Source organism: Uloborus diversus, chromosome 8, assembly GCF_026930045.1.
Source record: "Uloborus diversus isolate 005 chromosome 8, Udiv.v.3.1, whole genome shotgun sequence".
Taxonomy (NCBI): domain Eukaryota; kingdom Metazoa; phylum Arthropoda; class Arachnida; order Araneae; family Uloboridae; genus Uloborus; species Uloborus diversus.
In genome coordinates, this window is record NC_072738.1 from 102,122,590 (window position 1) to 102,140,226 (window position 17,637).

The 17,637-nt window shown below is 33.0% G+C and overlaps 1 protein-coding gene across 2 annotated transcripts in view; it reads right to left on the reverse strand.

The window, feature by feature from the left end:
* LOC129228277 (NAD kinase-like) overlaps positions 1 to 17,637 on the reverse strand; it is a 137,905-nt gene that overhangs the window by 90,030 nt on the left and 30,238 nt on the right. The gene's annotated exons all lie outside the window — the stretch shown is intronic.

Below are 17,637 nucleotides of genomic sequence, written 5' to 3' on the forward strand. Positions count from 1 at the left end.
AACGACGAAGCATATGTCATATCCAGTGACAAGACGACCGAAAATGCTTCTTTACCGCAACTAATTCGTAATAGATTGCATCTATTAACGGAGGATGAGAACCAAAACATGGATTTTTGTTTTCCCTTCGTAATAGTTCGGTCGATACCCACTTTTTATTACGTTACGAAACGACAATGCTTCAGATGTCGATAAAACTATGTCATTGAATGGCTTGAACGGTAGTAGAGAAACGCATATAAAGGTGAGTATTTGGGTCAAACCAGTCGTTCCTTAGGTCTCAAAGTCGACTTTTTTTTACTGTTTTGTTACGAGAGAAGCGTGATCTCTCGCTTTTTCTTACTTTCTTTTCCAATCTTTGAAAGATACCGGTCAATTTGACGCCAAATTTGTTACTGATTTTTCTTTCTTAATGAAACTAATCGCGTTTAGATATAGAGTATAACACAGTTTCAGTTCAAAACAGTGCTCAAAGTTGATGAAGGATGCTTATGGTTGACTACGTAATTATATGCAAATATAACGAATAATAAATATATTTGATGTACCGTGCGGTTAGACTAGAATTTTTTATTTGGGTCCTATGATCTTTTTTTTTTTTAAATTGAAAATAATGTCGCGTATATAGAGCTAATGAGAAACAAAGGAATGCAAGTGCCAAAATTAAAAATTTGGAGATAACCAGTACAATTGGTAGAAGAATCTCTCTTTTTTCTTGGGGCAAGAGATAGCATTAGTAGCCCTGGAAGGTGCTACTGTACAGGGTAATTAAGAAACATTTCTCAGTGAAACCCTCCTAGGATCTGAACTTGAAACTCGTATTACTCAAAACTTTAAAGCGGCTTATATTTCTTTGCTTTTCACTTCCTCAGTTAGAGTAAAACGCAGAAGTTCAAGACTTAAGTGTGTGTTTAAGTTTGGTGAAGCCGCGAAGTGTGCTTATTATTGACTACGTAACTATATTCACATGTGTAAATTCAAAGGGTTTCCTTTAGTACCATCTTTGATTATTCTAGAATTTTCGTTCGCAGTTCCATACTCTTGATTTTTGCTTCCCTCTCTTTTTCTCTCTGTCTCTTTTTCTTTTTTCAAATGAAAATAAACGTGTTTAGATATAGAGAGTAACACTTGGATTTTAAGACAGTGCTCAGTATTGGTGAGGGGAAAAGTAGTGGAGAGTTGTTCAAAACGGGGACACTCACATATTATGACCAGCCTAAAGAAATATTTTAAAGAAAAAGCAAATACTTTTTTTTTCTTTATAGAGCAAGTCTTAAACTATCAGAACACGAAGTTGTTAGGTCAAAAAGTAATTGGTAGAAACTGAAGAATGAGCTAAGTCTCCGTTTTGGACAACCGTTTGGGTTAAAGAGGATTCAAAGCTGTACTTACAGAAACCATAAGTTCTGTAACTCAGAGCCAGGCTAACGTCACAGTTGTTGTCCAGTCGCAATTGTGTGACGAAGTCACGTCACATAATTGCGACTTTAGAGGAGAGCGGTGAAGCGGTCGTTTGGTACATACTAATGATTCGACTCGCGCTCTTTTAACACTGCTAAATTATTACAAAGATTTTTTTTTTTTTTTACTTCCTTTTACAAAAAAGGCAGTATTGTATCCGCCAAAAATTTTCACTCAAAAATCGACCTTAATTTCCATTTTACTCACCCCCGAATGAATGTTGAGGTTTTTTTTTCGACTCGACCACTCGTGAATAAGTGCCTAAGAACGTATAGACACGCGAAATATCCATTTTTACGATTCCCGATTAATTACAACGAATTTTCTCGTGACGTCTGTATGTACGTATGTATATATGTGCGTATGTGCGGATGTTCGTATGTATGTCGCATAACTCAAGAGCGGTAAGTCCTAGAAAGTTGAAATTTGGTACGTAGACTCCTAGTGGGGTCTAGTTGTGCGCCTCTCTTTTTGGTTGCATTCGGGTATTTCTAAAGTCGTCTTTTGCTCCTTTGGGCGGGGGGGGGGATCATTGTTAATTTCGATGTAAACTCAAGTGGTGTTACAATTTGGCGGACACTTGGCGGTATATCGCCAGTCTTTTGGTCACCAAGTTTTGTCACCAACTTGGCGACAAATTGGGCGATTTTTTTCTTTTATCTGTTTCAATTTGGCCACTGTTGGTGATATTTAGAGACTAAACTATTGAATCACATTAAAATTGCCAGTAATGGGGAAATGACATTAAAGTGGAGTAAAAAGAAGTCATGTGATGCACACATCAGCTCGTTTCTTTTAGGATTACGTTTATATGGCTCGATGCGGAATAAGATTCTACATGCAATGCACTAAAAAACAGAAAATCTCAATTTTTGGACTTACGTCAGTCTGGCTCTGATGTACAGAGTTCTTAGATGACTGAATAATGTGCAATACTTTAAAAGACGTGTATTGGGTAACGAAATTGAAGAACGTTGTATAAAGAAGCAAACCGTCAAAAATGTCAACAGCTACTCGATTCTGAATAGGAGTTTAGGAGGTCATTAATGTTGTGTACTAATAAAATGATAGCAACACAAATCAAAGAGAAACTTTGAGTCGCCATCCGTATTTTAAGCAACTCTCCCTTATTACCGGTGTTGGGCATTAATTATTTTTTCAATTATCTCGTTAATTGATTTGAAAAGTAATTGCAATTAAATTAATCGCAATTAAATTATTAATTGCACTTTGCAATTATTTTAGTTGGATTATTGTGCGTTAATCTTTTTCACAACTAAAATAATTGCAGCTAATTTTTTTGATTGTTTTATGAAATAATTAAAACTAACAATTAACTTCATGTTAGTATCAATAGGTACAGCGCAGGGTACCGAGTCCAAAGTATTACTATTCGATTTCGTATTTTCGTTCAGTGCTGAATGCTTGCCGCGCGAACTAGTCTCGTCTTAGCAAGCTCGTAATGTGTGTTTTAATTAAGTGTTTTAAGTTTGTGTAAATCATTGTTTTAGTTTAACGCGTAACAGGGGAGGTGAGAAAGAAAGACATAAGAGGAGACGTGAGGTCTCAGAGACCGCTCTGCTTTAAAAAAAAAAAAAATTAATCGTGCAATTAAGATACATTTCTGTTATTTCTCTCAGATGTTCTTTGGGCTTTTATTAGTACAGAAAAAAAATTTCTGAATTTTTAATTGAAATATACCTTTTCTAAGGAATTTTTGCTGGAGCCATAAGAACTTTTTAAGAAAAGTCATATGCTGCAGTAAATAATTTATTACTCGTAATAAAGCCGAATCTATTGTACAGTAATTATTTTATTTTAGGTATTTAATGTATACAGTTCACATATGCCAACAACATACGCCAGTGCAGTATACTTTAAAAAAACAGTAATTTTTTTTAAGAGTTAATTTTAATTAAAATTACCAAAACAATTGACAATGGTGAATTGTAGTAAACAATTAACAATTAATTAATTGTTAACTGTTACTACTACAATTAACAATTAAGAAATTGTTAATTGTAATTTTTCAAAATTACAACTGATCAATCCAGTTGTTGTGGTTACGTTCACCTATTAATCAATTGTTAATCTTTAACTGCCCATGCAATTAAAATTTGCCCAACACTGCTTATTACTGTGTTTTCACAAATAGTCTGATTCATAGATATTTTCATATTCTCTAGAATGTTTTGTTGAAGTTCCATCATGCTCTTCCTTTTTTCTTTTAATAATATTAAGTGCCGATATACACAATGATGCATGACTCATCATGAGATAGTGAAGTTTTGAGAAAAATCTTTAAACCAGTAAGAGATGTTAAGTATACAAATGTGGTATAGTGAAGAACAGTATTGGGAGGAGGACGTTTTATGCTAATAAGCACTTCAATGGGGTTGTTTCCTTCAGTCAAAAGTAGTACCGTAAACTGGGGCTACTTGGACCCGAAATTTCACATTTTTGCGAGTTTTAGACTGAATTTTTGGTTAAACCCATAATGTGCACTGATGACCATGTCTTTACCACTTCTCAGACGTTTTGCTACCACCTTAAGCTTTTTTTAAACAACAATTGTAATTTTTGATATATTTTTTCTATTTTTAAAAATTGGGTTCAAGTAGCCCCGGGCTGGGGCTACTTGGTCCCACTCAGCGAAAAAGCTGTAAAATAGGTGGTGGTATTAAGAAGGACCAAATATTTTGAAAGAAAACTCATAACATACATTCTAGTGAGCAAACTATTTATATAAATTGCAAATTATTTACATAAATCGATGTAAAATCAACGTACATTCATAATAACATATTTTTAGGCAAAGATAATTTCTCAAATAGAAATATAATCTAACTACAGCTAAAACCAATTGAAATGCTCATTATTTAAACATTAGAAAGAATGAAAACTCCTCTCTTTAATGGCTTGGGTGGATTTATTTTCTCTAATGTTATTTAATATCTGTTCTTCCTAGCTACTAAATACTACAGGATGCCCAGGCTTGTTTTGTGAACGATCTTTTGATTTCCTTTTTCTAGTTGATATACTTTAGTCAAAATGGGCTGATGCCACTCTCTAAGACATTTCTCCGGAATTAGTTGAATCTGGACAAAATTGTATTTTTTTCCTCTTAATAATCCGCATTATTTTCTACTTCAAGAGGTTCTCTTTTACTTTCGGACCCTTTTTATCCCCAGATCTGCAAAAAACGGGTATAAATAGTAACTAACCTCTTTATTTTGAAAGATTACAAACCTTACTTAACATAATTTAGTGATGAAATGTGGTCTGGGGCTGCTTAAACGCTGGGTTCAAGTAGCCCCATTTTAAGGCAACCAATGCACTTTTACTAACTTATATTAGTTACTGTGTTAGTTATATAGCTATAACCTTAAAACACTGCTATCTTATTAAGAAATAGAATGAAAACATAAAACTATCTTTACCTTGATGATATCGGATGTTTCCATGAACTTACATGTGAAAGTTTGCGGACACTAAAAAGAACTGTTTAGACAACTTGCAATCATATCCTCAATCAGAAAAAGGCGGGAATAGCAGAAACTTTGTTTCATGCTCCAGCCTCTGCCTAGTACTGCTACCTGCCATGGAGAAGGTTTTTTAAGTCTATACATTGAGTTTTATAGGACCAGGATGGAATTTAAACACTTTTTTCTCATGGGTTCAAGTAGCCCCTGGTGGCTCAAGTAGCCCCAGTTTACGGTACTTTTTATCACTGAAATTGATAGAATAAGCAAAAAAAAAAAAGCATGGACCCAGAAAATACTTTCATTTTCCTAACAGTTATTTTTTAATTAATTTTTTTAAATGTCCGATTTTTCAAACAAGGCGTAGTCCTGATGACGTCACAAATGATGCTCTTTGACGCATCTTTCTTCCGCGTTTCCACGTTATGATAATCAAGAAGCGAATTAAAATTGCGCTCTACACTTGCTATCAACCATATCGTTACCAATTCACGTCAGTAAAGATGCGAATTAAATATGTTGCTCTCTGAATGGCAACACAGAATGGCATTTCATCATTTGTGATGTCATCGGACAGAAGCATAAACAATGAACGCACGCCGATTCAAGTACTTTTTCTTAAATATCAAACTTAAACAAATTATTTAAAAAATGGTCAGATCCTATGTTTTTAAACGTGCTTTTTCAGAAAAAAATACTTTTAATATTTTGGAAACGACCCCATTCTGAAAAGTTCATTTTGCCTGCAATGATTTTTTTTTCTTTTTGAAAGATCCGTTGCAATAACACAAAACTGCCATAAATCTTTAGTTGAAACTATAAAATTTCAGACAAAACTCCAGTTCAAGTTTCAATACTGACTGGAAGAAAAAATATCCTCAAAGAAGATTTTTCTGTTCCTGTGTAGGTTCAATTTTTATTACTCGGTTAAAATTATTCTATAACAAAAAAAGAAGGAAAAAACCTCTTCGCAGAGATTCATGCAAGATTTCAACTAAGGTACTATCATCAAAGACCATATAGCGTCCAATCTTGACTAGTATTCTATTATCTTTGGTATCATTACCATAATTGAGAGGGGAAAAACAGATTTGGGGGAACGCACGTTTTTACAGGGTAGATGTCATTGTTTACAAATTTATTGTTAAGTCAAAAAAGGTCAATTTCGGTTCCTTATGCAACTTTTAATTCAGAAATCAAACATTTATTTTTAAAGGTGGTTTGAAACCAACTTACTTGAAATTTGCATAATTTTACAATAGTAAATCAAATATTTCGGGGAGGGGGGGGGGGAATTTAGTCACAACTAGGAGCAAAACTAAGTAATCTGTTGGAAAATTCATACCCATTGCGATAGTGGCAAAAAATCGTGAATTTTTTTATTGCTCGATGATGCCGTATAGAACAAATAAATACTCTCTGTTAGTTTGATAAACATAGCTACGTATTTGAAATAAGTGCATTTTGTTGCTGTAGCAATGAGTGATAATACACAGTACGAAATGGAGAGGAAAAGTGAGGAACTGTCGGTAAATTGCCGACTTGATAAAAATCATGAAAACTTATCCGTCCACTTTTCATGCTTATTATTAAATAGTTCACAATAACAGACAATTTTCGATGTTCGTCAATTTTCAAACAAGATAAGAATTTATTTTGAATACATAATTGTGAAGCACAAAATCTCTTGTTAGATCAAGGAGCAATTAGCCTCATCAGTTATTAATTTCCGTAATAATCCAATTTCATAATTAGTAAAAATATCCTTAAAAACAGATTTTTATATTTATTTCATACGTGGAACTCTGATTGAAATTAGGCTTATACCCTATATTCTCAATACTATATTAACATATCGCTATTTTCAAATTCGATAGAAAAAAATTCTTTCCAAGTCAGAACATTCGTTATAATTAATATTTTATCAAAAAATCACAAGGCATATGAAATCATGAAAGGCAATTTCAACACCAAATCGCGAAGATACAGAAAGCGCAGAGATGATTACCATCTAACATTGAAATTCCAATTTGCCAACAATTTCGAAAAATATTCATTACAGCCCCTTGGTCAAGAGGTGACCTTTCAGCAGTTCTTTTAAGTATGTCATAAACAAAGTCTTTTCCCCCAAGTTCCGATGAATTAATTTGACTTTCTCAATCTAACAACATGAATTTGGTGACGTGCAAGTCTCGGAAGAAAAAACCTGGTGGTTACCCCACTTTCCAGAAACTTCTACGCGGGTCAATCGGTCGAAACTTCTATTTAGTGCTTCAGCAGACACATTGCCCACCAAAACAGAATTTGAAAACTATTTATGAATTTGATTGTTATTTAAATTGTTGTTTACTTTCAGACTCTTAACAAATTTTTCCGCGGGCAAAAGTTATTCACCGCAACCGAAATGAGAGAAATTAAACGATGAAATAATATTTTATTTATTAGCTCAGAGGTTGTAAATAAATAATGTCCCACTTTTTCCAATATATTTGACCGCATCCCGATTCTTTGTCACAAAGTGATATACTTTGCTTTTCCTCTTTCCTCCCCCTGTCACATATCATGCTATACTTTTAAACATACACTTGCAGTTCCGAAACAGAGCACTACGTGTTATAACTAAGTCTTAAATTTTATTTTTAAACTTTAGCTACGTGTTTTATTGACACAAACGCATTTGTGTGCATAATAATGATCAGAGACTGACAAAACGTTGTAAAATCTTCAAATGAAAAAATTTAGGCGCCAAACAATTTATTTCTCAGGGTTCATAAGAAAATTCAGTGTAACATGGCTTCTGAAAAAATCTCGAACTAGTCGCCAAGGTATTTTTTAGTCTTCAAGACATTTTTTAATCACCGGGGAGGCCTGATTTGCAAGATTTGTCGGATTCTGATAATGATTACATAAGTAGTTATTTTGTATGAATTAAGACTAAGGTTTATAACAAAAATGTAACGTACGTAAAAAAAATCAAATATTAACATACACGAGCAACTGAAAACAGTAGTATTTTGGCTTTTGAAATAGAACCATCCCTCCCCCTTGTCACACTGTCAGAATTTCACGAACCCCTCTACCCCTAAAAGCATAGTATCATTTGTGGACTATCCCTCAGACAATAGAACATAAAGTAGCATTCAAAGATCAACTGACATAATCTCTACTAACCGAATAATAAAGAAACCGGAAAAGGTTCATTAAAAAGTATGAAGCTGAAATTAATTATAATTAATATTACAACTTCTATGAATGTAAAGGCCGTGTTCGGCGCACTTCTTATTATAAAGTAGCTGTTTACAGCGACCAGCTGCTTCAATAACTGTATAATACCTATAAGACAAGTATGGTAAATTTTTTCATCATTTACATTTTACTAAGCGGAAAGCAGCAATTACAATAAGAAATTAACAAGAAACCACGTAATAAATTGCCGAAAAGGGATGTATTAAGCTTAAAAAATAAATTTGGGGGATAACTCAAAGTGTTGACACTTATTGTTTTTTTGCGTCAATGAAGTTTGAGTTAAACCGTAAATTCCGTACGTCAGAGTATTGAGTCATGTGAACCGTAATTCTTTTTTTTTTTTTTTTTAATTCTTTTCTATTTTTTGCCATGGTTAAAAAGGCGCGCGTCCCCTTCTTTGCATGCGTCAGAAAAAAAGTTTTTCCTCTCTCCTGTAAAATTACCTTAATGACCTTTCGTTCTTCTGACTTTGAGGTACAGAATTAACCCTAAAAAAGTTTTAAGCATAAATATTCTTAAAATATATAAGGTAAACACACCAGCATTGGCTAGTGCTTCAGTAGTGGCCAGTTCAAGATTGCGTATACTTGGAAGAAAGAAGTGAGCAAGAATAATGTGATTAAAATATTGGTACTTAACGTATCTATCATAGTGAATAAATTTTATTCATCAATTATTTGAATTTAAAATTTGTAATGCAAATTCTTCGGATGGGAGAATGTCAGATGGCCACTACTGAAACTTTCAGATCATGGAGAGGTCACTAATGGAACAAATTTGAGGTTAGGGAAAAAATGGATAAAAAACTGAACAAATTGAAATTTGGACATTTTTAGAAAACGGGACGATTAAGGAAGAGTTGGGTTATAATACGCTCATTGAGTTTCAAGAGAGGTAATTAATATTGTAGACATACAATTTAAAAATATACTTGACTGTGGCCACTATTAGTGCGTTTTAAACCTTGAAATGGCCACTATTGAAGCACTGGCCACTACTGGTGTGTTTGCCTTACTTGGAATTTATTCATTTCTATATCTATATTCTCTTCTTTTTAGTTTCAGTGATGAGTAATTCAAAGTACAATATAAATACTTTAATATTTCAGCTAATAACATAGATTTTACATAGTGAAACTAGCTGCAACGCAAAAGAATTCTGTGATTGCTACTTATGTTTTCAGTAATGTAAAAGTATGACCTACATTCCTGAAAAGCGACACTTGAAACAAGTATTTGCACTACGGGCATAAAAAATGTGTCGATTTATACGGAAAACAGTAAGAAAAAAATTGCATTATAAAATATCATTAAGGGGTCGTCTTCATGTTAAAATGAAAATCACTTGGCTAAATTCAAATTTAAAAATATCAATTGGTGACCCCCTTTTTTTTTAATCAGATAGATTCCAATCAGCACTAAGATTTAATTTCTCTCAGAAATTTTCGTGCAATTTTGTTTCTTTGCACTTAATTGAGAAAAATCCTCCGCGTGATCTTAAAATAATTTTTGACATTTTACTTGCAACTACGGTGGTTCTGGTATTTTTTTTTTTCTCTTATAGTTTATGTTAATGCATATTATTCTGTTTTATGAAAAAACTTAAAACCTTTTCCTTTTTTTGCGTAATTAAAAATATAAATTTAATTTCACTAAAATACAGTAACTTTTTTTAAAGGGTAAACATGTAATAGTAGTACATTTAGAATAAATAATTTACAAAATATTATGTAGTCACCACCCTCCCCTAAAATTTTTACACTGCAAAAAACAACTACTAAATTACTTTGGTAGCATACATCAATGAGAACATGGATCTGTAAGTTCTAATAGCGATTGGGTGTTTACCAAAGTACTGAAAAATACCGGAATTTTCTATGAAACAAAAAGAGTATATTTTACAGTATGAAACGGTTGTGAATTACAGCATCAGTTGACAAACACCAGTGCTGGAAAGAACATCAAAAGAAAAGAAAGAAAAATAAAGAAAAAAACAACTTTGAGAATAAATTTTGAAATGCACAAGTGAATGAAGTTTCAAGGACATTTAATGTGTACATGGCTTCCGCTTTGTGACGTATGTAGATCAACGTACTAATCAATAGCGAGGTCAACTATATTTTGGATTCAATTGGAACTTTTCCTGACCTCGACGGAAGTGAGAAAATGCAGGTAAGCTAATTACAACAGATACTAGAATAAACAAAAAAACAAAAAAAAACTAAACTAAGCGCAGACAGCGAATAAATGAGACAGGTTTTGCCATCAGCGACATTTTCTTATTTGAATATTAATTATAAAAGAGACATTTTCATTTGTTCATTAAAAAAAAGCTCGACTAATCGTCGCCTTGCTTGGCTTACTTTCTCTTCAGCGATGAAACTATTGTAACTTCCGACTCGGGCGTGAATAGAATTATTACAGAACTGAGGCTACTACTGTACTGCCACCGGTAGCCTAGGGACTTTGATTACCTTCAGAAGATAAGAAATCCAGATGCGCCCACTTGAAAATTTTGAACAATCAAGTGTGAAAAAACATTCCCAACTGTTGAAGGTAAAGCCCTGAATCTTAAAATAAGTAGAGTCATATTTTGTTTTTAGGCATCCGCTTTAAATGTTAAAAAGGTATGTTTGACATAATTTGAAATCTTAGCTTGTTAAGAGAAGATTGATTACAGGGATGCCCACAGGAGGAGGGGGGGGGGGTGATTATGGCGCAAGGTGCGCCATCTAAATTTGGAGAGGGAGGGGATTTTTAAATTTTATTTATTTATTTATTTAAATTTATTTATTGATTTAGTTTTAATTTAAACTAGCTTATTACCCGGCGTTGCCCGGGTGCTTCTCAATGCAACATATCATTTAGATAATTAAATGGATGAATTCTATCTAAATGGCAGTAAAAAACTGCATTCACACTACTCTAGGCTCAAATTTTCAAAAGACTGTAAATAGCACAGAAAGTTGAGCATTTGCAAGAAAAATATCATCAAGTAAAAACGAAAAAGCATGAGGCATGTTATCGAGGTTCTGTCAACGATATTTTTTGGTTCTGTCGTATCCACTGGCACGTTGTCTGCGGATGAATCAGACGGGCGGTACATCCAATGTCTTAATGCAGAGACAAATGATTGTCTTGCATATCTTGTGGGACAACCTTTTGCGTGGTGCTTCGAATACGAAAACCGTTGTGCTGCCTTTGACGGTTTTGTATTCCTCAAGACATTAAAGCATGCTATAGTACTCTTCACATACATTTTATTCTGAAAAAAAAAAAATCTTGGAGTGTTTTCCTAGAAAGAGTCGTGAATAAATTCAATGGCTTTTATCAGTTACAAATATATGCAAAATATGCCACCGTTACAATATTTTCAGATATAAAAATCATCCTCAATGGCCCAAAAGCTAAAGAGAATGCCTACTGTACAGAAAATAAGGAATTCAGTCATTGTTATTAATAACCGTTAACATTCCGTTTTACGGATTTTCTGGCGGTGTATTTACTTTCAAGGTTTTACGTGTTAGGAAAACTCATTTTATAATTTTTTGTAAGTGTTCTGGAATGTAAGCACATTCCGTAGAAAATTTTCACTTAGTATAAATAATTTCACAAAATTTGTCTGTTTGCCCTTTCCGTGACGATTTAGTAGCATGCCATGGAGTAAAGTTAGATAAGTGTAAATTGCATAAAAAGAGGTACGTCAACTACATTTTATTTCCTATATTTATGTCAAATTTCTATTTTCGTAGGTAAAAATGACAGATATTAATAATGGTGTCTTGCAACGATTCAAAATTTGTCTAGATTAAAATTTTATTTCAAATTTTTAAAACCTCATACTTGCCGTAAATGTTGTACATGATAACGCAAACTGAAGGTAGTAAGAGCACTTATTTAAGTTTGCTGCTCTGAAGTATTCCTTTAAGAATATTGAAATTTTAATTTGCAGAGGCACAGTCGTCATTAGGGGTAGGAATGGTTCCACTGAATAATAGTTGCCATAGAAACAGTTACAGTTATTATTTAAAGATACATAAAGCGTTAAAAATGGAGTACGTGGACGTGAACTTATGAAACGAACTATATAAAACCAGTCAATTGAACTGCCTTATAGAAAAAAGAAATAGGCGTGCACATTTTGGTCACCATCCGCGTCATTTTTTTAAAAATTATTTGCAGGCCAAGAAATTAAAAGAAAGAAAAAAACCGTCTTGTTTCTACTTACAACTGTATAATAGACAATTCTTTTGTTTATGTTTTACAGAAGCTTGTTGCACATTCTGTTCCCCATATACGCAGCTTCAAAACGAAGAAAATGTATTTCCACGTTTAGAAACGTAATCCTAGTACTAAAAAGTTAAATTGTTCTAAATTTTTTAATTCTTAAATTTAACTCAAATCTTGCTCCTAAATACAATTCTTTCTGGGAACAGGAGTTGCTTCTATAACACTGATACGTATCCATTTTTATCTTACAGCATTTTTTCAATGACGGTTGAATTACTTAGTGGTAGTTACAAACAGTAATATTTTTCGATTGTTTACAATAAAAGTTATCGAACTCAGAGTCTTGTAACTGGAAATGGAGCTTTGCTCAACTATATTTCACGATGAAGACTAAAACGAAAAAACTATAATGTGGCGTAATATTTCATCATGCCCATTTCAGTAGCAATCTCTTCGTGTCAAAAGTTGCCGCATACCCGCTAAGTAGTTTAAAATTATTGCTAGTCAGCGAAGACGCTCCTTCAGGTGTACTATTGCTTCGAGCGTTAAAGTAATATAAAATTTTAAACGATTAAGAAATTTGTTTACGTAAAAAATGGAGATATTTTATGCATTTTAAAAGTTTAAATGTAAATTAATATTTCTTTACATTTTTCAAACTTCAAACTTTTACCCTTCTAAAACTATGAATTCCGCCGTATTAAATTTTCGTGTGGTTTCGAGTCTAAAGATGCACAGACTTTTATTTTACCACACATTAGCAATCCTAGTGTAATAGTTTATGTACATGTAATGAACCCCATGACTATACCCCTCCCCCTTGAAAGATAAATTCAATCTACGCTACTATGCACAAAAATGATTATTTTGCAATTCATTTGCCATATTAGTATTTTTACCCCTGCTCTCTGATAACCTGGAGCGATTTCTGTGAAACTTAGGTGAACTGAATTAGGTAAATCATGGAATAGTATAAATAACATATCCATATTGATTTGTTTAAGAATAATACAATACTAAATTATATTTCCGATGCAATGATGTCGTTTTAATATAAATTTAGTTTTCTAATTGTAAAACTGTTGAAGATTGTACTTCGATAATACCTATCTCATTTTGGTATTTTCTGTGCTGTTTATGTATAGAAAATACAGATCAAAATTTCGTTTACAGTTACGGTATTATTACTTGAAAACTTATTAGCTAAATGCGCAAGCAAATTGAAGAAGAACCAACGATGGTGATTTCAATGCATCCCTGTGTCTTTGCAGGGTCAATTTGAGAACTACTGAAAGACAGCATTTCTTTTTCGTTCGGCTTTCTTGCCAAACCTGCTATACGTTTGTCGCTAATCGACATTAACAGCCATTGTTGAGGATACGTTTTGTGTTGATTGCATTTAAAATATATCCTGGTGGTTATATGTTGTTAACCATTTTCATTTGCTTTGAACCAAGGTTCACAAATACCGATATAGTTGAACCGAATTACTTAAAGATTCGACGTAAATCAAGGAATAGTATAAAGAAAATTTACAAATTGCTAATTGGTTTGATAAGGATCATAGAACATTAAATAAAATTTCTGTTGCAAGGATGTAATAGATGTGGTTTTAATAAAAGTAGTCTAATGCTGAAACAGTCGAAGATTGTACGTCAATATTGAATGCAATACTATTACCTTACTTATGTTTGTACTTTCCCGCTATTAACGGGATAAACACTGATCAAAAATTACACGAAGCCTTACTGTTGTGGATTTTATAATTAAACAATATTCAAAAATTATAATTAAACGGTAGCGTTCAAGTTAAGTAGCACCATGAGTAGCATCAATGGACCCTTGGGGGGTTCGTAGGTTGCAGTTTAAGAAATGATGCAAAGCATCGTTTATTATATCTACGGCTTTCTCGCCAAACATGCTTCAACGCTCATCGCTAAACAGCATTGACGGCCATCGTTTAGGATACGTTTTGTGTTGATTGCATTTAAAATAGCTCCTAGTGGTTATATGTTGATAACCGTTTTCATTTGCTTTGAACCAAGGTTCACAAATTTAACGATTAAAGTCAATCTTTGAAAAAACTTCATAAAGGGCAGTTTTTTACGGGCTTTTCATTTAGACTAAATTCATACCTATACAAAAATTAGTTCGTGCAGAAAAGAGCAATTTTATGACTCAAAATATGAAATTAGACCTCTTTGGGTGTTTGTCAAAAATTCCAAAAACCCGCCTATATGAATTCCTGAGCAAAAATTTACCTTTGTGCCAAATGTGGAAGAAATCCGACGAAAACTGTGGATTTGTATAAGAAACATACACACATACCCACACACCCACAAACATACATCCATTTATATATATAGATTATTCATTTTATTTCATTCTATTTATATTTTATTTATTTGTTTAGTTTGTGTGTCTGTGCGTATGTCATTAGCATAGCACAGAACTTTTCTAACCCTCATATAATTAATAGCCGATAATCGAGTAACCTGCGTGCTTTGACAATGAAACTCGCTCCACGGCATGATAATTTGATAGTATGTTTTGGTAATGTTTAACATGCAGGGAAAGGCTTTATCGTGACAAGGCTGAACTCGATCCGGTAACTTAACTGTTTTACTGGTGAGACTGTGTCATTTCAGGGGAATGGAGAAACGAAAAAGCGGTCAATAATGAACGCTACCTTCTGGAGTTTAGGGTCATCCACTGGAGTTAGGGTTACAATTTCAACTATCAAAATATCACCAAACAGGCAATGGCTTCGTTAAAACGTAGAAGGAAAAAAGTAATTTTTACCCGTCATACCTTGATGAGCGACTTTCTAGTAAAATAATAATAATGAAATTGAAATAAAAAAAGAATATTCTTTTAAAAAAATTTAAAAAGAGAGCTAAAAAATTATAAAGGGAAAGAGGGTTGAGAAAAAATGGAGTGGGGGGAGGATTAGCGCCATTGAACTTGAGGGGGATGGGTACCCCTGATTGATCAGATGCTAGAAAGTTGATGTTGCTAATACGGAAAAGTAGGTTCGTGTAGTTAATAGCGTGCACGGGGGGAGGGGGGTAGATCTGTTGGCCCAGGCCCGAGCCTGAAGGGGGTCCAATATTTTTAACACTTGGCGTGAAATATAGGGGTTAACAATATGGAGGAAGGAACGGAAAAGTCATTTGTGACGGGTCCCAAAATGTCTGTGCACGCCCCTGCGTGTAGTTCTGGACTTCTTGTTTTTACTCTTTGATCGAGAGGTTATTTCAAGAAAACGGAAAGATCGATCTGAAGTGTAAAAAGTTGAAATACTAAAGATTAGAGTTTATAGAGGCTTGAATAAACATGGTAACATATTCAAGAGTAATCATTCCTTTTTTCTTTTCTTTTACTTTCTCTCTAGCTCTCTCTTTTTAATTTGAGAAATGGATTTTAATTATCTCAAACTCAGCAGAAAGAAAACAAAATAATAAATAAATATATTAGGAAGAAAAGTTACTCCCTTCAAAAGTAAACTATGACAGAATAAAACATTAGAATGTTTGCTGACGAGTAGAATGCTATTCGGTTCTGCTGTTTGCAAACATGAGAATTAATTACAAAAAATAAACAGACGTATTACGGAGGTAAACCTGGCTGACGCCCAAATTTAATCCTTCACGAAATGTAACATTATTTTGATAGTCGTTTCTGTTTAAGAAAGCTTTCGCTTTTTAGGATTAATTTTTTCTTTATCGTCAAGGGCAATTGTAAAAGCGCTAACTGATAGTACTCACTGAAGGCATTCTTTTCACCAATAAAAAAACGTCAACCTCGTTCGAGTTAGGAAGATTTATTTGAAATGGTAGCGAGTTTTAAATTGTAAAATGATTCGTATATTAGAATTTCCTTCATCATTTTAAGGATATTAAAATAATTTGCATAGTGATAACAGTACAAAATAAAGCAACGTTTACTTAGTGCATATTTATTTAAGAACTATTACGATATCGAGTTTTAAAGAGACTTCAAGTTCTTATTTTACCTTTGTGGATGTAAAGATCACTAACTGCTATGTTCGTGAAATTCGGTGAAAAGAGAGGCAATAAAGTTAATGATCTTAATTTTGGATACATAATATTTGGATTTTTTTTCTGCCTTCGGTCTATAGCAAGGAGGTAAATAGCTTGTACAGTGCTGGCCAAATTGTTAGACTAAGACTGTTTTAAAAGCTAATTCTTTATTGATTACATAACTATAGAAACATTAACGAACAGTGAAATAATTATCTAATATTTAGTATGCATTTCCTTGTTCTTGATGAGCATTTTAAGTCTTTTTGGCATACTTTTCACAAGGTTTACAGAATTTCTTAAAATTTTAAAAAAGGAGGTAAAAAATTGTTTACACTCACTATTATTTATACTCACATACACATACTCACTAACTACCTAAAACTAACTTTAAATATAACAGAACACACTAATAAAAATAACTAGTGAACTGTTTAAGCTGATTGAGGTTATGTTTCTAGTAGGTAGATAAACAAAGAACATAAACAAATTAGACAGTGCTGCCACCTGCAAACATTAAATTATGCTAAAATAACGTAATAATCAGTGTACAGTATGTACTGTACTTTAACAGTAGAATAAATAGTATTTTAGTACAAATAGTGTACAAAAAAAAACTCCTTAGTCTAATAATTTGGCCAGCACTGTATATCACTCACCTGTGACAATAGAAGTACGTCTTGCAGAAATAGTATTGGAGAAAGTCTAGATTTTGAGTTATACTTATTTTAATAGATTTATACTCTAACACTACAATGTACTCGAAACGTTCTAGCATTTTATGATTACTGGTTGATTTTTGTAGTCTAAATTAATACATAATTTTTCTTCTAAATTTAGAACTTTTAAACATGTGCAACAACTGATTAGATCGCTTGGTGGGTTTGATTGAGTTTTTTGGCACAAGAGCCTTAATAGGCTATACTATTATTCAGTGATGTTCCCATCAAATTTTCTGAGGGTATACTCTCAGTATTCAGCTATGCACAATATGTGTATGCGATTATATACATATTATGTCATAATATGAAAATGTTTGAAGCTTGAGAATATACGCTATATATCTAAAAAATGTTTTGAGAGTATACGGCGTATATGGAGTATACCTCATGGGAACACCACTGCTATTAATCGCTTGTATGCCACCATGCGCATAACTTATGTAAACTATATAGT